Source organism: Achroia grisella, unplaced genomic scaffold (genome assembly GCF_030625045.1).
Source record: "Achroia grisella isolate CSIRO2021 unplaced genomic scaffold, CSIRO_AGI_Agris_v1 utg4116, whole genome shotgun sequence".
Lineage (NCBI taxonomy): Eukaryota > Metazoa > Arthropoda > Insecta > Lepidoptera > Pyralidae > Achroia > Achroia grisella.
In genome coordinates, this window is record NW_026712845.1 from 606,703 (window position 1) to 629,461 (window position 22,759).

General features: G+C 29.5%; 1 protein-coding gene across 1 annotated transcript in view; it reads right to left on the minus strand.

Annotated features, from left to right (window-relative positions):
- LOC131844724 (uncharacterized) overlaps nucleotides 1-15,547 on the minus strand; it is a 48,039-nt gene extending 32,492 nt beyond the window's left edge. Inside the window, exon 1 of the mRNA XM_059193671.1 lies at nucleotides 15,443-15,547. The gene's annotated coding sequence lies outside the window, so the exon portion shown is untranslated. The remainder of the gene's footprint in view (nucleotides 1-15,442) is intronic.
- Between the last annotated feature and the right edge of the window lie 7,212 nt (nucleotides 15,548-22,759).

Sequence of the window (22,759 nt, forward strand, 5' to 3'; positions counted from 1 at the left end):
GAATTTAAATCTGCATTACGTATATTTCTAAAAAAATAGAGTATTGTTAAACAAGTTGAAAGTTAATTGATAAACTAAATAAATGCTACTGGAATTCTACAATTTATATAGTACCTCTATAACTGCTACAGAAACCGGTTATTTAATTATTCATAAAACACACAATGTAATATAAAAATCGAAAAAGTTTAAAAGATGATTGTAATGTACTTAAACTCATAATCGATTATGAGTGTGGCTATCAATAAAATTAAAAGTTTTGTATAAAAATATTTGCTGAATAAAGTCATTTATCATTATACGATTTAGTAAAAGACAAACAAGCCTAGCTTTACTTGAGTGATCGTCGTGTCCTTATTTTTAATATTGAATGCGTAACACAATATAAATTAATCACACCGAATAATCGATCATTGTACAACAGATTGGTCTGAAAAAAAGTTTCGAACTTTCTTTTTCACAACAAAGAACAAGATAAAGAATATATCAATTTTTCCACCGTCTACCGTAGATATAGTTATATGCCCACAGACTACTTAGAGAACTATGCTATAAAAAATGTAGCTGTAATAAAATGTCTAAATATCTAATAAGGCTATATAAAAATATATAATTTTTACGTAGTATAAAGTTGTAGATCTTTTAAATTACGTACTAGATTGTAATGCAGTTTTCAGCTAAATATATAAGAACGATAACAATTCAAGGGGAAGGTATGTAATACATGCACACATAGTACAGAAAAGGCGAGAAAATCTAAGAATTCTACTACATCCCTACAATTGGTAAGCCAATCGTTTATTATATAAAAAAATCGTACACACTTAATTTAATTAGTTGATCACATAATTACATCATCATTACCGTATTAGTCTACCACTTGTGTAAATAAATTATACTATATACTAACAGTTTTTAATGGTTAAAATGTACGAGCAAATGAAACTAACATTGAGAACTTAAGTCTCGTAAACATTACTATATAAACAGCTACTTGTTGCATTGAAACAGGCATCCTATTGTCTGTCTATAGAGTGGAAATGACAATTTATACAAGTATTATTCAACGACACACGGTTAGCGTACAGTGTATTGTGACTTAATGTATGAGCACCACACAAGCCATTGTTCCAATATGCGGGGTATCTCATAAATGAACATCCAACCTCATTGCAGATGGCAATCTCTCCATGAACTAACATAGTGACAGTACGCTCGTTGTCATTTACAAATTCAAATATCGATTTCGTTGTGTACACAACAATTCAGGAGGGTTTCGTAGTGCGTGGGTGATGGGTGCGCCGCCAAATGTGTAGGCATAAATATATTCCTTCCCACTCAAAACACACATTTATCAGTAGCGAATACCGCCTACGCAGAATCTTAAGTATCATTATATAGAGCGATGACAGGAAATTATGGACACTGTTGTTGAATAAAAGTCTATAGATAGAATTACAAAAAAATGGAAAATGCAAATAATATACATGTTAATTTATTTCGGAGAACATTATAAATGAATATTAGAAATAGGACGTGGAACGAAAACAGCCACTCTGTTTCTATTTAAATATTAATCATCAAACTTATTAGATTGAAATATTTAACAATTATTATGATTTATAATGCATGAATATATTAGACTTGTATATTATTATTATTTGATTATTGCCTAATAAAAGTACACTTTAGAAGGTATAGTTAATATTTAGTTGGTTGTCAATTTGAATAATTGATTGACATACAGCCAAAACTTTTAGGTTATATGTATTTAACATACAATTTTGCAAATAGGTACCTTGTATCTACAACCTAAATAAACAGTAAGAAAAACAATGGTAACGGGAACAAAATTGTAGTTACGTAACATAAATGCTATTATTCTTCCTTAATTATTATCTTATTAAATGATAAATTTGTAAACAATATTCTATAATTATTTACAATTGAAACACTTTACTCTTTTTTATTAATAGGTCTAGGTCCTCTATAGAATAACTTATATGTTTGCGAACGACATACAAGTGAAAAACCTGTGAGTAGGTACTCACATTAACTATTATAAAATATTTTTTTATACTGGACTATTTATTAATATTTGGCATTATTTCAACTTATATATTCATTTCATTTATGGAGTCTATAATATTTAGAGACATTACAGAGATTTCTCGAATTTAAATCAAAAAATTCTCAATTGATCTGAGGAACAGTTGTACGTTTGTCGAATCCAAATAGTACCTTATTCTAATTGGCAGTTTATTATTAATTTATGTAAAAATGTTTAGAGTTATCAATAATGTCACTACGACAAAGTATAATTGCTCGTGGCTGTCTACTTAAAACTCATTAAAATTCCGTAAGGCAACGTTCATTATATTTTGCCAAATATTATGTGCTACAAAAGAGTTAGAAATATATAGTAAAAGATTTTTAATCGAAAGTGTCATTATGTCACTAGATCTAGATCTAGACTAAAAACTAAACATTGAAATCCACTCAGAATTTTTATATACGACTAAAAATATCGCCTTTTTTTTACTAAAGTTTAATACAGGTAACTAATATTTTGAGTAATTATCCCTAATAAAAAACGACTAGGTGATAACAATAGATTATTATAATTTCTGTAACCGCTAATAGAAGCCCGAAGGATATTAGTAAACTTTTAGGCATAATTAGACTAAGAATAATGGAGCAATTTTTCTTCAACCTTTCACGTCCATTTAGCAATGTTGCGCTTTTAAAATATCGCTGCTTAAAATAACTTTATAAATAGATTGTAATTTATTTGAGCGTCAAGAAAATATATTGCATTTCATTTTGACATTTTTCAACACAGTTTTTTCGATCGACTATAATATGAAGAGGTACTCAACTTGACTGAAAATAAAAAGTAAAAATTTAATGATTGTGTATTTAATAATTTTATGATTATGTATTGTAATTGATGAAGTTTATATGTACCAATACAATCTACTACAATTGACTATGTCTGCTTAATATTACATAAAAGACAGCCTACGTAATTTATTTTCAAATATTTTATTAAGTTCAGCTGTTGTGTCGTGAAAACATAACAAATAAATAGACAGACATAAAATATTACCTTTAGTATTAATGATAGCGAAGATTACCTATTACCGGAATACACCCCACGTGTCTTTATCTGATTACGCGCTAAACAAATTCCATTAAACGATATTACACGGTTGCTTACAAAATTTATAATTGTTCTCTAACAAATTCTTTACCAACATCACTCTCCAGTTGATTGAATAAGTTACCAATTTCTATTTTACAACCATTGTACTCGTACGTACGCGCTGAGAAAATTTCAATTTCGTGAATTAACCACTGTCAGCTGTGCGTCGCTGAATTACACAAGACAATGTATTTTATGTTAGATTTCAGCAACATATTCAGTTTTCAACGTACTAAACTTCCCTAGAATTAAGATCGTATAAATTATTTAAGATTTCACGAAATCTCAATTCCTCTGTATAATATGTTGCATGCTAGAGCTGGTTATTTTACTAAAATATGTATAAGTATACGAAACTAAAGAGAACAATGTCTCTCGAACTAAAACAGTTTAACAATTCTCGCTTAGATTCTTTCACATTTAATTTTCATAATAATTTCAGCATAACTTTATATATACAAAAAAACAGAATATTTTTAAGTACTTAATTATTGAAGAAACATAATCACAGCACAATTTAATTTTATAATTTTCCGTATTGCTTGTAAATGTAATATTATGTTATCTGTGGTCTTAGTAAACTTTGTGTATAATATTATTTATAAATATCAAAACAGATGAATATTCTTAGCCCGTCGTAATGTTTATTAATATCACCTAAAGTTTATTATTATTGCAAATCCTCGACATTTCTTATTCCAAATGTAACTATTTATTTGGCGTTAATTTAACCCAACAAATTACAGCAATAAGCGCCAGACAATCACACCAGTTGTGTGGTCCAGACAACAAACATAATGGGAGCACAAATTGCTTGTCTCAAAACCTAAATTTCACTACAACGAAAATGAAAGCTTGAGGCGAAAATTTTACAACAGTCTAGTTTTATTCTGTTTAAATATAAATTAAATAATTACACATATTACTTGTATACATACTATATCCCGCAGCACTGTCCACATGATACGTGATACATGATACAGACCATCTTTCTCGCTGGTAAATTGGCTTTCAATAAGTAAAATTGATAAAAATGAAATAAAAGTAATGTATTTTTTTCTACTTTATACAAATTACTAACAAAGAATTAAATATTTATACAATATTAAATGTATTATAAGATAATAGTTGTATCTGTTATATTATAAAACTGAATTCTTATGTTGCGAGTTTGTTCATCTAATATATTATAAATCGTAATAATTCCAAATTATTATGCTATTTATATTTACTAATGCCATTCATTTAAGATTTGTAAATTTATTATAGATACTGTTTTCATAATCACATTTTGGACAAATATTGGTATGAATTACTAGTCTACGAGTCTGGATATACCAGAGTTTATTTACATAGCATGTCATTTATAAAAGTGTATGTATTCATTGTAAAAATCTTACTCATATGTTCCCGTGACATACAGTGAAATAGTAACTGTATTTGGAATAAGCTCGTTCAACTGAATTAAATTTAATTATAGCATTAACTTTAGTAATGTAGCCCAATCTAATGTAATTATATCCAAAGTAAATATAACATTTAATGTAATAAATGGAGTTGTTGAATCACGTGGGGTTAGTTGCACGAGTTACTCGTTGATAATGAAGTTTTCTATAGGTAAAATATTATTGAAATCTGTAATGTATTTACACGCAAACAATTAAATCTTGTTTAGTTATAATATTGATATTGTAAATAAATTTAATTTACTCTTAAATTAAAATTTATACTTATTTTTTAATACATCTAATATGATTAATAATACAAGTAGATAAGTAGAAAACAAGATATCCTGTCCTGACGACTATATTTATTAGAGGATATATCCTTTGACTGACTAAAATAATCTATTCCAGCAAGAAAAGGGCCACTATTTGGGTCTGATGTTTGAGTTACCCTTACGTGAGCATCCTTTTTCAATATAATATATATGTATGCATAAAATTCTTTGAGAGCAGAGCTTTAAATAGATACCTATATTTCTCAATATATGAATTCTATAAGCATTATATTCATTTCTGCAATATTAGTTCCCGTTCATATTATTACTTTATATGATTTCAGTCCAGATTATAAATAGGAACTTATTACATTATAGAATAAATATATGTGAAGCATATTAAATTTTTTTTTAATCACATAATTATCCAGAATATATTAACCAATAATGTTTAAAACTGGTCAGTTTTTCGCCACTTAATTAAGCAACCTATACAACGTTACTTTAATTATCATAAATACACTATGACTAATGTTATATAGAAAATTTATTTGGTGTCTAGTTATATGTGACATTTTGATGACTAAACGCTTGAACGATTTTAGTGAAATTTGGCATGAAGACAGATTGTGTCACGAGAACAGACATAGGCTATTTTTTATCTAAAAAAGTAAAGGAGTCGCGGCTATTACCTACATATTATATCTATATCAGTGTCGGTGCAGTTAACGCTCGTTTGCACTCCACTCGTTTGGTGAAAGCGGTGCGGGTGTAGAAGCCAGGGATGCCAATCATATTATTTTAATTAATTAAAATTTTATTTGCTCTTTTTTTTTCGTTTGTTGTTTATATTGAACTTTTTACATTGCACTGAATAAAATATTTTTCTTTCTTTCTTTCTTTCTTTCTTTCTTTCTTTCTTTCTTTCTTTCTTTCTTTCTTTCTTTCTTTCTTTCTTTCTTTCTTTCTTTCTTTCTTTCTTTCTTTCTTTCTTTCTTTCTTTCTTTCTTTCTTTCTTTCTTTCTTTCTTTCTTTCTTTCTTTCTTTCTTTCTTTCTTTCTTTCTTTCTTTCTTTCATATTGAAGAATGTCATGCTGTATAAATTAGAGATTGTTGTTATTCTCATTCATCATTTCAGTTGTATGTATACACTGTTAGATAGGCCTTTCCTAATGCCTATATTAATAAACTAGCTTTTGCCCGCAGCTTCGCTCGCGTTAATTTCAAATCAAAATCCTTTCTTAGGGGATGCCTACGTCATAGTAGCTTTATGCATGCATAGTCTCAGCCCGATCGGTTTAAAATTGACAAAGTTTCATACAAACTATCATCCCCTATTTTATCCCCTTGGGGGTAGAATTAATCAAAATCCTTTCTTAGTGGACGCCTACGTCATAATATCTACCTGCATGCCAAATTTCTGCCCGATCGGTCCAGTGGTTTGGGCTATGCGTTGATAGATCACTATGTCAGTCACCTTTGAGTTATATATATTTAGATTAATAATGGGTATATTAATCCTATTACAATTTTGTATGAGTTATTAACCTACCGAAATTTTATGACATTATTTTTGTTTATAGATAAAATTTGGGGCCTAAAACTTTGTAGTTTATGTAAAATTAATGATTTTGTGTAAAAGTAATGGTTTGTATGTATAGGTACATTTTTTATATAGAACAGAGGACAAACGACATAGCGGACTTGTGCCTTACCTGATGGTTTTTTGTTTACTACTGAATGATTTACATTTTTTTATATACATACATTAGTTTCTATATGTTTTCTTTCGACACAGTAAAAAACGTTTTGATGTTGGCAACCCTGGTAGTAGCTCACACAAAGATCTAGTGCCGACACACGGCTGTCTGAGATAGCGTGGCGTACGGTTCTCATCTAGGCCATCTGTGTCTATCTATGTTATATAATAAAAACTGTATTACAGCATATCTGTAATCCTATCCATACCAATAATATAATTGCAAAAGTATGACTGTCTTTTTGTTACATTTTTATTGCTAATCTTAATGAAAAATGTAATGATAGACTGTATTCAATTGTTAATTTAATATTCATTGTGTGTTCACGGTTACAGAAAAAACATAGAATATCTTTTAGCTTAGCTTTAGCTCATAAAAAGTAGACTAAGTCTAGTTAATGTTATAAGTAAATGTGAATATAAGTTGTGAATTGAAAGATCAGATGTTTGTCACATTTTGCGTAAAATTTACTGTACTTTAAATTAGGATGAAGGATTACATTAAAATTAAGTATATGACATACATTTTGTATTATAAATGACAATATACAAATAATATATACACAAATTCATGCGAACAGCGCAGTAAATTTATTATCATTATTTTTAATTAATGATAATGGAATGGAGTACCCGTCTGAGGTAACGGTTTTCGCTGGCGGGGTATCAGTGGAGGATGAGAAGATGAGCATGAGGTCAGGTCAGTTAGCCCACCGTGACAAATTCATCAGGAATTTATCACGATGGTTTCAAAGGGAAATCACGTGGATCTGACATTGCACATTGCTAGTAATCATTAGTCCTCATTACTAACAACCCCATTCACTCCAATTATCGTTATTTATTTTAAGAAGATTAACGGTGTAATTTACATTATTCTATTACCTATAGTTATCGGTTTATTAATCTCTAATTATATTGGCAATAGACCTTTTTTTTTGCCTCGTTTTGTGTCGTTTTATAATTTATACATATTGATTATTACAAGTAGAAAAGGATTCAAAGTACAAGTTTATTTATTTAGCTTTATTCCGCTGCTTTCATATAATATTAATAATAAGAGTAAATTTATTATAGATTTATATTCAGAACACCAATTCTAAAGGCATTATTTATTACTGAATAGTGTTATGAATTTACAGAGTGAAGAAACGTATATTTCAAAATATTTATCAACACAATAAATATGTCTACTCAAAACAAAATTATGAAAGGGATATGGAAAAATGTATTAGAAAAATAAGTATGATAATTCAATGTATACTTCGCAAAAATGGTTTCGTACGTGACTATATTAGCACGGGACTAATAAGAAAATGAAACGAAGACCTTATCGAGAAAATGAAATTATTAAAATTCCTTCAAAGTTGGAATGTTGTTAAAAATAAAGACATAATAGAATTAGAAACTTATAACTTTATAAAATAAGTTTCTAATATAAATATACATTTACTAAAAAAAAACTATATTTAGAATATAATTTACTGCATGTATTAAAACATAGCAATGTCGATGAACACAACAACATAAAAATAGAATATAAAACAGAAAACAAATATAATAGCAAAATATTTATATAAGTGTTACGGACACAAACCCTCTAGATCCATACAACTACCTAATTGTAGTTACACAATAGGCATAGAAACAGCGATTGTTCTTAGTAAGTATGTCCTAATACTTCCCAATAATTGATGACTCAAAAGAATTCAAAAAGTTCAAGATCACAGTGTAGCAAGTGAACGGACAGTCTAGATTTAGTCGCGAAAGGAAATAGGTTAATTTAGTTATAAGTGGAATCAATCGCGATTCCTAATTGTAATTTAGAATTAAATAAATAAGTCAACTGAACTTTCTTTATCTTTTAAAAAACCCATCACCGACCGTTAGATTTATCGTAATTTATCTGAAAAAAAAAACCTTATCCACTCCCAAATATAATCATGAATTAAACAATAAATTTCACATAAATGAAGTCAGTTAAACATACCGCAGAAAATACTTGAGTTCAAATATAACGGGTATGCGGTTAAAATAAAATTCGCCCTTTCTGCTGTCGGCTGCGGTGAGTGTAAAGGAATGTACGGTTATATTACATAACCCCAGATACAGATTTAATTAGATGTCGCAATAGTACTTGGCGTGTCAATTGTTGCCTTTAAATTAGTCTCTATAGAGCAATGGCTCTATAGGTAGCTACAAATTAAGAATTGGAGAGAGTCCTGGCTTCGTGGTACTATTACACTTACACCTAAAAGGTCGCTGGCCGACATCAAAAACTTTGATGGTCAATAATTCTAATCGATTTTTCGGTAAAGAAAATACCGGTAAACACATAAATTAATCTGAGCGACGGTGGTATGTTTACCTCGTGTTATGTTGAACTCAAATCTACCCGGCGAAATGTGGTCAACAAGTGTTGCGTCCACCGCGACATTTATATTATTTTATTTATTTATTTCAGGCAAACTATTTTATTATACAACAATACTGGCCTATATTACCTCAAGAACATATATAGACTTTGTGATCATCACAATCACTATTGCAATCTGTCACAGTAGCGGCGCGGCGACAGTACACAACTCCCTTCAGTTTTATTTCATTGAATTTCTGAATTCGATTTTATTATAATTTATGAATTAAGTTAACACCTTACTATTCTATAGCTATGTAATACACATTTCTATATTTATCTACGTTACGACATACATGTTGTTTTAGTTATTAAACATATATATTTATACATCTTGCATGTATAAATATATATGTTGTTTGTTGTGTTTATACAAGATGTATAAATTTATACTATACTCGCGCCTTTATGTTGTTTGGTCCGCGTGATTAGGACATATTGATTGATCGGGATAAAATACCATATGTCCTTCCTCATACTTCCCAATACTACATGTGTAGCCAATTATTTGATGATGGATGGAGAAGTTGCGGCACGGGATGCCAAGTGAATGAACAAACTCATTTCTGCGTTGATATTTAGAGAGAATAAATAAAGAATGTCGGCAACACTTAATTAGTAGTTTGTATATTATAGTATATATAATATACACAAACACTACACGAAATTGCAAACAATATAAAAATGTAGTATTTTTATTTTAGTTTCATATTAAAGTACTTGCTATGCTTGCAGCTAGAGAGACGTCGTAACAAAAGTCAAATGTCACTTAATTAGTTCTGTATATAAAAATACAAGAAAAAGCTGCAAACAATTTAATAAAGTTGTAAATTTATCTTTTGTTTTGTTTTAAAAAATAATCTAAGTTTATTGTACCCGATGGTAAAAGTAAAATTACTAAACATAAATGTATGCATTTGACTTATTTAAATGCTTGCAGAGAGAAAACGTCATATCAAAAGTCAAAAGTCACCGACCCTTATTTCTTTATTAAATGTTTTTATCAACAAATATTATATATATTTTTTTATTTATATAAATGATTGGGTGTAACGTTTAGGGAGTTGAATGTTTATTTCTCAATCATGCTTAACAGTACATATTCTAGATATTAAATATACACCTATAACACACATGTGTGTATATAAAATAATACGTTATTTCTAACCACTGTGTATAGGAAATATATTTTTAATAGTGCACATAACTTTCAACTGATGTTTTTGTTGGTGCCATGTTAACTTATTAATATATGGAGAATTTAATATAATGTATTTAATATATGTATTTTATTTTATCCAAACGTGAACCTAATTAAATATAACGCGAATTTTCTTTTAATCCCACACGTGGGTTAAACAAAATATACAAAGTGTATATTTTCACTTACCCACGTGTAAAGGTAGGTAGAGAAAAGGTAGCGTGGTCACGTAACTCTATGCCACGTTTATAGGTATATACCTATCTACCTACGTACGATATACGTATTGTGGTTCCACTTTTATGATGTATCTTTTTATGTATAAAATATATCAGATGAAACCAAATCAGTATTCATACTCATGCTGTTCAAAATTTGAACTTCAAAAATAAGATGTCTACTATGTAGAATATGAGTAGAAAAGAGGAATTTTATATGAAAAATACTATATTAAATGCTATAGCCAATTATACTATTTATATAATGTATTATTTTTCTTATATAGCTAGCTTGAAAGTCTTTAAATCAGGTGCTTAAATAAATAAAAGTTTCCAAATTCAAATTAAAATAAAATTATCAATCTTATATCTATGCCACACTGTTGGGTTGACTGGTAGAGATCTCTCTTAGAGATAAGTCCACCTTTGCTCACTCTGTATATGTTTAAGTTTAGAACTGTATTTAAAAGTGCAATAAAGAATATATATCTTAATTAAAAAAACTAAATATTTCCCATTAGTTCGATTTAGTATTCTTAAATATATTTATGTATCTATCCATACTAATATAATATATAAAACTGTAAACTTTGTTCGTTTGCTTGAACGCGTCAATCTGAGGAACTACTGGATCAAATTGACAATTTATGTTAGCATTGCATGGCTCATTTACTGAGGAACGCTATAAGGTCTAAAGTCACGCTATGATCAACAGTAGCGAGACATCAATATAAAATGTTGCAAAAAAGTGGAAAATTTAACGCAGATGAAAGGGGTCAGGTAGTAAATGATATACTTTATTCAGTCATAATAAGAACTAGGCATAGTATAAAATCGTAGCATGTCATGAGAGTCGTAGCATATTAAAAGCGCTGTAGCCTTAGGAGTACATCTAAGCACCACAAACCGTCAATGCATAATGATATATATAACTTAGGTATACATGTTCGAGTCGCGATTCACTTCTTACTTTATTTATATTTTTGTTATATTTAAAAGTAAATCGCGGTATTCAAGAATGCATTTGACATATTTTCGAATTGATCGCGTTCAAAACTGAGATATTACATTATCATCTCTTGAGTATATACCGTGTTATTATATACTACATCTCGTGTGCGAACGAGCTTGTTAATCAAGATTTCACTATTTATTTTACGGCTATAATACCCTACAGACAATAAAGCATAGGCTGTTACTACACTTCAAAGATAAATGTAGTAGGGGTACCTACTCAAGCGAGATATACAAAGCGATATACGAGTGTAAGAACATAAGTAATATAAACAAAAACAGATAGAAAAATTAAAATAAATATAGTTAGTTCTCGCAGTTCAATATTTTAGTACAAAATAAATGTTATTTTTCCAATATAACAAAAATATCTTTTAATTAATCTGTAATTTATTATATATCTTACGGATCAAAAACAAAAATATAAAAATAGTTTTAATATCGATAATTGAATTTCCTAGTCAATACTAAATATATTTCTTAGAAAATTCTTGGAATCTCTCTAAGAAATCTCTACTAATACTTCCTTAAAATACTGTGGTATTTTAGGGAAGAATAGAATAATGATCTATGAATATTCAATGAACTTATTATATGAATAAATATCTGTCGATTCCAGTTGATTATAAATTATAATATCGAATAATTTAAACACAACCCAACGGCGCTATCCAAACAAGAGCCCATTCAAAGTTATAAGTAAAAAGGTTTCTGTTTCACATTCGCCTGAAACTACACAATTATTATAAAAATAACATTCATGATATGAAGTGGTTTTAACAGATAGCTTTAGAGCAACAACGATAATAGTTTCATAGCTCATAGATCACGGGATTGCCCATATAAATTCGACTAAAGGGAATATATGAGTCAATTTGTCAATAAGATCTAGTTCCTGCCACTCGTGACTTCATTTGCTTTTTTGGGATAAAAAGTAATACACTACTTTCTATGTGTTACTATGTCGTCGTGATAGGTCTACTATATAACTTCACTTCATTCTTATCTGTTATCAAGCGTTCTGTAAATAATACACAAATAATAATAAGAATATTCAAGACTGTTAAATTATTAGGTCGCCATCTATGACTACGAGGTAAATAATTATACATATAGGTAATAATAATAACCCTGCACAATAGTGCCATCTAGTCCCAAGTTAAGCGGAACTTGTGTTATGGGTGCTAGATAACTGATATAATTTCTTAGATATATTTTTTGTAAATACATACATAGAAAACACCCAGACCAATACAAACAATTATACTTATGAATACAAATGTTCGCACCGTGCGAGGAGTCGAACCCACGACCATCGAAAATAAAGCGGTGTGTTAAACTCGATGATGATAAAAATATCTAGATAGGCTATCGCTCTTTCAGCAATCTGTGAAATGAGTGTGCATGTTTTATAACTCTGGATAGAGAGAGATAATAAAAATCTGATACACATAATTTAAATTTATAATAACTTTAATGTAATGAATGATTGATGAATTCATGATGATTATTACAATATTGTATTAAAAGAAAAAATGAAGTAACTCTCATTAATTACTTTTTATTAATTAATAATTAACAATATAATAATTAATGAGCGTAATTTCAATTTTTCTGTTCATTTATTTCAAATACATCTTCACGCTAGTTAAATTCTATAACTACTTCATAGATCTTCAAAAATTAAAATCTTACTATTACTATCTAATATTATCTTATTTGTGCTATTATTATCTCTATACCGAATAACGGAAATAGTTTCAAATAAAATGACATAATGAATTCCATTGCTAAAATAGGATTATAAAATGTTTAGTAGCTTTTATAAATGAAGAATATAATTTATATTATTTTGCTGGCTTCCTATCCAACCATACTCGTGAATTTTCGCATTTATAATATTAATAAGAGTCACAAAAAATGTATTAAAACATTTTTAGCAGTTAATTAGACATTAATTTATCCATGATACAAACTTAGTTCGTTACTTTAGTTTATTTAGATTGCGACTAAATGTTAATGTGTGAATAAAAATACTACAAAGCAGTACTTATATCGAGTAAGTTATATACTCATACCAGCAAAGCACGCTCTAGAAGTTACACAGAAAACGTTATTTCATTAAAACACACAAGTTACGTACGTTGAAGTAATAGAAATTATTTCCATTGACGTCACAATACCCCCATCCCTGAACGCTGGTCCTAAGTTCTCTCATATACATACCGTCACCAGTGAGTACATGAATAACTTTGTTGAATAGTTGCTAACTTACTACATGTGTATACTAATGCCTTTAGGACGGCAACTTAAACAAATAAGTACAAAGCTAACTCAATCAACTTAATCGCCATTTGACACAGTGACATCATGAACATTAACGAAACCTTAAGACAACGGGTTTAAAAGATTACTGGCCAAGAATTAAGTAGCCTTGATCCACTATCTTCAAAATGGAAGACCTTCCAAGTCAGTGCTGGGTCATTTAAGGTCACTCTTTTAGCTAAAGTGCCGTATATCTAAAGATCTTACAACGATAGTAAGTTTTGGCTGTACAAATGTTAGCGTTTTAGCACACCACCTAACTTCCGATGATCGCAGGTTTGATTCCTCGCACGGTTCATACATTTGTATTCAAGAGTTAGATTTTTTATCTGTCTGGGTGTTTTTATGGATATTAAGTAAAAGTGTATTTACAAAAAAGGTATGTATATATTCATATAATTTGGTACCCAGTACACCAGCTCTGCTAGCTTGAGACTAGATGGCGCTGTGTAAGTATTTTCTGACATATAATAAAAATATATTGTTATTATAATAAGTGGTAACATTTGTTCTATGTTGCTATAATATTGTTTAGAAGAACAAGATAATCCTCAAAATAGCGGTTGGTTAACCCACTGTCACGATAGTTTCATATTTCTCCAGCAAAAAGTAGGCATATTAAGTGTTCCTCCAATATGACGTCGATAATGAACCATACCTCTATCTATCTTCTATATATTTAACTATCCCATCCAAGATAACAGTTGTAGACAGTATGTATAACTTCCAAAATACTGAAAAGTGTATAATAGAAATGCATACGTAATACATAAAATACGTAAATTCAAATTCGCGTAACCCCGATCCAAATAGGTTTAGGTTATTCAATAATACAAAAACATAAAGGGTATTCCTAAAAAGCCGTGTTTCGCTGACCTTTTCCTAAAATAAACCATAATTTAAGATTACATTCCTTTATATGTTTAGACGTAAACATTTGATTTCGACATCTTAAGAAACAATAACACGTTCCATAAAGAAAACCAATCCGCTATATTAGATTAAACGCTGTACTTTAAAAATATTGTAAAACAATGTAATTTCAAATTTCATATAAATAACGGCTAACAATAACAATATCTATATTTTCTAAAGCAACGAAGCGCGAGTTCCTAAGTTGCTCATATCTTTGACGGATGACTTCCTCACAAGGTGCTCGCCAAATAAATCTAGGTCACAGGAAATTTTGCTATAATCCTATAACCTACACAGGTATACCATAGATTCAACTATATATATAGATAGTTCAGAGTTCCTCTTGCGCAGGTCATGCGCAATATACTGCCAGACGAATTTCAACCTTGCAAACGCAATCCAAACTTTTCGTGTAACTTTCGCATTTAAATGGAAATTTCGGAATAAAATATGTCGCTCCCTGATTACGAAATAAATGTTTATTTCGAATAACGAGTTATTCATATAACTAAGTATTAATATTTTAACTTGTAATGCATAAAAGTTTTCAAGCAAAAACAAAAACAAAAGATATTTTTATAAGAAACAAAAACACATGCTTTATTCTCTAAACAAGCGGATATAAATCCAAAAATGTTTGTTTATTCGGAACTACGGCCTATTTCGTACCACTGAACGGGTTGGAGGCGACGATGCGGTTAGAAAAACACGGTGCCATTTATCATGTGGTAGGTATGCGATCACTGCCGGCACCTGTAGCGTCCGCTTTTTGCTACATACCGCGCGTTCGTAGCGGCTTCGAGCGTAAATCGCGTAGCGGGCGTCAGGGCTGCGTCTACGGGCGTACTGACGCCCCGCCCGCCCGCTCAGTGTTACCAACAAAGTTAGAATAAACCCTCTCTTTTTAAAATCACAAAAAATAACATATTATGTATAAAATAAATGTTAATTTGAAACTATTACAATTATCATAAAATAAAATTTAGTATGTAGAACGTACCATTTATTAAATAAAAACTATTACAAAATTTTGAGTATTGTATGTATGTATCGTAGCATCAAAAATAATCACTTAAGTTTAATGATGTGAAAACAAAAAGTTAATAATCATTATAAACCAATTTTTATCAGAAAAAATTTAATAATGACTTATAATTTCAAATAAGTAAGTTAATGAGTATATATTTATTTCTATATAATTATTATTTATTAAAATAACTATTTTACTGAAGTCAACTAAAAATCCACTAGTTACCAGAAACAAATTTTAACGAACACAGGGGTTTTAAACCACCAATTGTAATGGTGAACCAGTGAGACGGCAACACTTCGCCCGCTCACTGCCATCGACCGTCGCGGCGGCGTCGCTCGCTCCCCGTTCTACAAGTGCGACAAAACGCCTTGTTATTCGCGGGACAATTAATAGAACGGAGCCTTTTTCGTCGATTGCTACTCGTCCGTCAAATTCACTTTGCTCTCGAATGAAGCTGTGTTTGTTCTTAAACATCCAGTTATTTACTCGTTTTATGCAGTCAATGCTCTGGAAAATTAAGTAAACAAAATTCTAATAGATTCCAATGGCTGTTTTCGCTGCTTTCCAAGATTTGGATAAATGTTGCTTCAAGTTTTTCTTATTCATGGCTGAGAACGATTTAATGGACGTTTTATTTATATTCCAGATACTTTTAATCGACTTTAAAAAGTTGGACGTTTTCAATTCGATTATATTTTTGTGCGTATAACCTCCTTTTGTTAATTTGGTTAGAACTTTTATTAATACTCTAAATTGATATTATTAGATTTTTTGTATGTTTGAATTTTTTTTATTTACTTCACAGATATAATATGTACAGTGTACCTTCGCCTACAGACAAGAACTACACTATGGACCTAACGTCACTATGTGACTCGTGCTTTGTCATATCAGAAGACTAAAATGTCATGATCCTGTAATTTTTCTCTCTTGTTTGACGTTTTGACCAAAACTCTGATTAAAAAGCAAACTGCAGACGACTTTTTAACGTCTATCGGTAAAATTATATAATATATATTCCAAATTTGAATCTTTGTATTTGAAAATAAACTACTGAGTAACACATTAAATACTTCACTATCATCACGGATATGTCAGAAATATAGTAAATGAATAGATTATATCTTAGGTTATTTCGTAGATTATTATTTAACAGACTAACTCACGAAGCCAAACAATGCTAAATACTCGTAAAAATTGTAGCGTCCATAGCATATATAGTATAGTCTATGATTATAAGTATTATATGTATCAGTGCAGTGTTCAAATATATAAAATTCGAAAATCATTTATTCATGTAGGACATTTTAGCCACTTATGAACTTCAGATTTTTTATATTATAATTATTTTCCTACCGTCCAGTTCAGTATATAGATTAAGAAGAACTGGCAAGAAACTTAATATATTATTTAATATAAATAAATATATATTTCATATATAAGATAATATCATAACAAACAACTGCTCATAAATAATACAATGAACATGTCTATACCAATATCCTACCTGTGTTTATTTAATATGTACATAACACTTGACATTTTCTGAGTCTCCATAATGAAATTAATATTCAAAGATCACTCCTGGAAATGAATTTTCATTAAATTTAACATTGTTATCATGTATGTTGCAAAGCGATTGTGTTGGCAGGTTCCGTTTTTGGTTGAAAGCTGATATGACGATACGCGCATAATTTAAAGTCTCTATAGTATTAATCTATATATATATATAGTATAAATATGTAATATATATGTAAATTTAATCAAATGATATGAATATTTTAAGACACAGCTTATTCCTTCTTAAAAGACCGGTAACGGACTTGCAATTCACTATGCTGTCATGGGCGGATTTCCATCAGGTGACCCGAAAGCTCGTTTATCCCCAATGCTATAAAAAAAAACATAGAAAAATTATCTGTATTTTTTGTCAAACCTCAATATTGTATATAATCATCAACAAAAATAACTATCTCAGTCAACATTCATAGGTTTCGTCATTTATTACTATTCTGATCGAATGAAGAATTTCTGACGATTTTGATAAATATTATTCAAAATAGAACATAAATTGAAGAAACGAAACCCGTAAAATAAAACGGACCGTAATAAAATGCTGATGGCGCCCGAATGCAAGGACAAAACTTTTCATTGAACAGACAAATTATATCGGCAGACTAATTGCATGAAATAGTTTTGCAAAGCTCTCGTAGACGTTGCTGAAAATAGAGCGGAACTGCTGTACTCAATAATAAAGTTTACTACTTTCATTCTCCAAACAATATATACGTATTTATATCTATATTTCACAACACATTACAATTCAGACAATTGAAATAATTCATTATTATGATAAACAAGCTGATGGCCCTCCTGATGTTGAGAACGGTAACCTTCTCCTATATACAGAAACATCACGTCATCATGGGGCTCCCTGAATTATCATTACTCCTCATGATAATATTATTAGTATGTAAAGACAAAAAAATATATATAGATTCTACATACTATACTAATAAAGCCTCATAGTTACGATTGTCAGGTTGACCGGCTGCTAACCAAATGTAACAAAATTCACTTCCCGCTTAATGAATACGGAATGTACGTTGAAAATCGAGTGTTTACACAAGGCTACTGCTGTAACAGGTGCTTTCCCGTGCTGATTGATCGTTCGTCGGCTACGTTGAAACGTAATGAATTATTTCGTCGCGGATCAAACGAAAAGCATTACAGCTATTTCGAAGTCCCAAATACATACTATAACAAGAGAACGTGACTTAAAAAAGCAATTAACAAACTGATGAAGTGTATAAAGTGTAATTTTGATGTTATTAAATTTTAAACTTTTTTTTTTTGTTATTTACAATGGTACATAAACGGAATATTTTCTAGCATAGTATAATTTATTGGTCCTGATATTTTTCACACATCTTCTGGTCAGCGTCGTGATCTAACTACATAATAATATTATCACGACAAACCTCCTGTTTATATAAAATGTACAATTTTAATATTAATCTTATATAACTATTGCTATGATTTACAGTGTTCACTCAAAAACCCAGAAGAAGATAGAACATAGGTCATCACATTCAAGGAAGTTATGAGAAAGTATATGTGGGTGTGTAGTGTACGTCATATGTTCATTATATCATCCAGTGATTAATACAAATTTTTCAAGTATCGTAGTATGCATTAGCCAAAAGGTCATACAAAAAAGGAAGTAAAATTTAAAACTTCATCCATATTTGAAGAATGTTACATATCCCTCAATTTTCTAAGTTGCGTCACTACACGAACTTAAAGTGTCCAAATTTATTATCAGATCTGACCTACATTTCGACCAAATTTCATTAAAATCGGGGGATGACACTTTGAAAGCTTTTCCCGTCACCCATAAATACATAGACTTCAAGACACTGTTTGCGCCTTTTTATGAGTCCTGAATTTTAGTCCGATACATTTATTTATGAAACTTTAGTATTGAATAAGCTAAATTAAATTCAAAACACTTAACACTAGATTTATTATTCATTCTCGATGTTTTTAAATACATGACTATATTTTATATAAAGTTTATAAAGCAAATAAGATTACTCACTCGATGGATAAGTTATTTCTTTCTTCTTCTGTTGTCTATAAATATACATATGTTTACACATATCCACATACACATATGTATTCTATATGCACACATACATACACATATGCAGTACTTATTAAGGCATGTTTTACTATTTGTTTGAAAATTGTTTAAAAAAACTGCTCAAAATTACTAGTATTTTTTTCCTTGGTATGTTCATCCGCATTTTTAGACTTACATGTAATTAAAGTCAAAGCTCTTTGTTAGATATATTTTCGAAGGTGTAAAATATAACCTTCAAATAAACATAGAAACATATTTATGTGTATACAGATGTATTATGTTACCCCGGTACAGTGATAATAAAACGTGCGATCTTTCCTGTTACTTGAAAATTATTATACCAAAGGTTTATTTATCTGTGAAGCAATAAAAGTAAACATATATAATGTTACACAAAACGTATAGTGCATATTAGGTATTTTTAAATATAAGTTTAAAGAATTAATTTTACGGTTAATTAAATAGTATTTGTGCTTTTAATTAGTAGAGTATATTAAGCCTTTTAGATTTGAGATTTGTTTTCTTTTATTTTAATTAGTTTCATCTTCAACATAATGTATGAAACATTATGTGGAAGTCATCAGGTAAACTATATACAGATAGGGTGTATATGACTACCGTACTATGTAATCGCTAGAAATATATCTTATAATCTTATTGGCTGTTTTGGGAACTCAATATTGTACATAGAAAGGAATTACTCGCGGTTTTCGAATGATTCAAAGTTGCAAGTCATACCTGTATCATTCGGGTTTATAAGAGGTACGAAAGAAAAGCACACACGGACACATACACAGACTTACTTGGCTGGTACTAATATGCAAGAAACTAATTAAAACCAAAAGTATAACAGACTTACTTTTTAAATATAAAGACTATATACTTTTTAATGGTAAGAAATATGTTACAGGAATTAAACTAATTACAAAATAATATAAGACAATATTTTAGTTTTTAATCTTTTATTACTGTTCGATGTTTTTGTAGTGTCGCTTATAACTGAAAGATCATATCGCTGGCTTACAACCTATACAAGTTATTGTAGAAAACTATGATTTTCAAAAGAGAACAATTTTTAAGCAGCATTTAACTTATTATTCTCGTTTTAAAATAATATGGACTGTGAGATTAGTAACTCCGTATAGGTACATATATATTTATCCTCAGGTTATATATTATTAACTGACGTAATAGACGTTGTACTGTTAATGACTGTGCAAAGTCAAAATAGTCATTAAGTTTTCTTAAAAAAAATACAATTTTGCTTTAGCTTTTCCGTAAAAAACTTCTATAAAGTACTATAAAACAATAAAAAAATATTAATTAAAACTGTTAAGCCGAAACTTAATGGATTTATACGTGTTTAATTCCACTACCATTAGTTGCCAAATAGGCTTGCACACTATATTGGTATTTCGGGTGTACATAATATAACCTACATATATTTGTGTCTGCATTTTACCCTTTGTGCTGGATAGTTGATAAGTATAGGCATATCCATACCTTACAAACTATCGAACAAAAACAGGTCAAGTATCTCTTGCAGACTACAAGCCAAAAGTCACGTAGACGGACCCCAATTTTATTTATTTCGAAAGTTTTTACGAGTATAAACGAGTTTTGATAGTGTGTTTTCATAAAAGTTTTCTTATGTGAAAACGACACTATCAAAAGTCTACATTGATGACAAACTACGCTTTAATAAAAATACTTATGCGTAGGGAATGACATTTTCTTTCCAAAATAATTTATAAAATTACTCTAAACCTTATTCTTAGGACGTTCACTGATACTTGTTTTAATTACATGAGTGTATGTATGAGAATTTTATATAGATTTGTTTTATTTAGTTGACTAATTTCCAGTCATGCGTCACCTACTTTAATTTTTGTAAATACTACCTTTTAATGGTTATTTTGAAGAGATTGTATTAGCGATAAAACCGCTGTTCGTATTTAGTTTTATTTTTATTCTTTTAATTTACTTCAAGTCACACACAGAATAGTGTTATATGTATGGATGAAAAGGGCGAGCACAATAGATCTATGTAGGTCGCAGTGCTACAGGTGCTACACATCTGACAATAGCCCAAACAACCCAATAAAAAAAATATATGTATGGATACATATAATATACCGAAACAAATTCTACCATTAATAAGAAATATCTTCAATTATGAGCTCAAAATAGTCTAAACCAATTTAAAACTTTCTTAACTAACAGATACATTGTAAGTCGATAATATTGTAACAAGTAGGTTTTCTTTTAAAAAAATAGTGATTTCTATAATATCTTCACGCAAGCTTGGTATAATGGTATGTATGCCAGTATGGTCGCCAGTAAGAAATATTAAGAGACTTACAACATTAGATTAATATTGTTATTTTATTTCGTACTTATATTTTCTATTTATTTTAGTAGGTCCTGGGATTCTTCTTTTTAAATTAATATTTTACAGGTAACTTGAAGGTATAGGCGATGTTATTACTATAAAGTTTTAAAATTTTAATAGTCTCTAACTTAATTTAATTTTAATAAAGAATTTTGATCATTTTTATTGTGTTTCATTAGTATAAAACCTAAAATATTTTTATTATTAAGGGCTTCACGAAAATCACCTTAAAGGAATTGACGAATAATAGGGCGAAGTAAAATGGGAAACCAAAGAATAATTGCACTTACGTCAGCCACCTAATTGACGTCCATTGCTCCCCTGGGACAGATAAATGTACAAGATTAAGGTATTGATTTCCCTGCTTTCAGACTATTGTTATTATCGGGAAAGTTTCGCCGCGATACAGCTAGCGAGTCTGTTATATACGTTTCTGTTACGTAAATACTTCTGGAATATTCTTTTTCCAAACGTCTTCAAAAAATGAAATCTCAATTCGAATTAATAATAAGTAATAATTAGAAACAGTGTGAGCTAAAGTAGACTTATTGATATGAATGATATTTTTTTGTTAATTTAGCGCGAACAATATTCAAACCATTTAAGGGTCGTATTAAAAATAAAGTTTTATTTTTTTATATTTACGTCGCATTCAAGAAACATATTGTTTTTCATGGAAAAAAGGGTAAGTTCATTATTCATATTTAATCGACTGACTTAATTCTCTACCATGGCCGGGCCCAATTATATATACAGTGACGTCCACCTGAAATTTCGTATGATATATATTAAATGACGAATGATATTTTTAAAGTAGTAATAGCGGAGACTAAAATTCATATTGCAAATAAAACAAAGAGATTAAAGTTCTTTCAGCAATCGTATCTGAACTCGCCATTGATAAAAACAAAATAA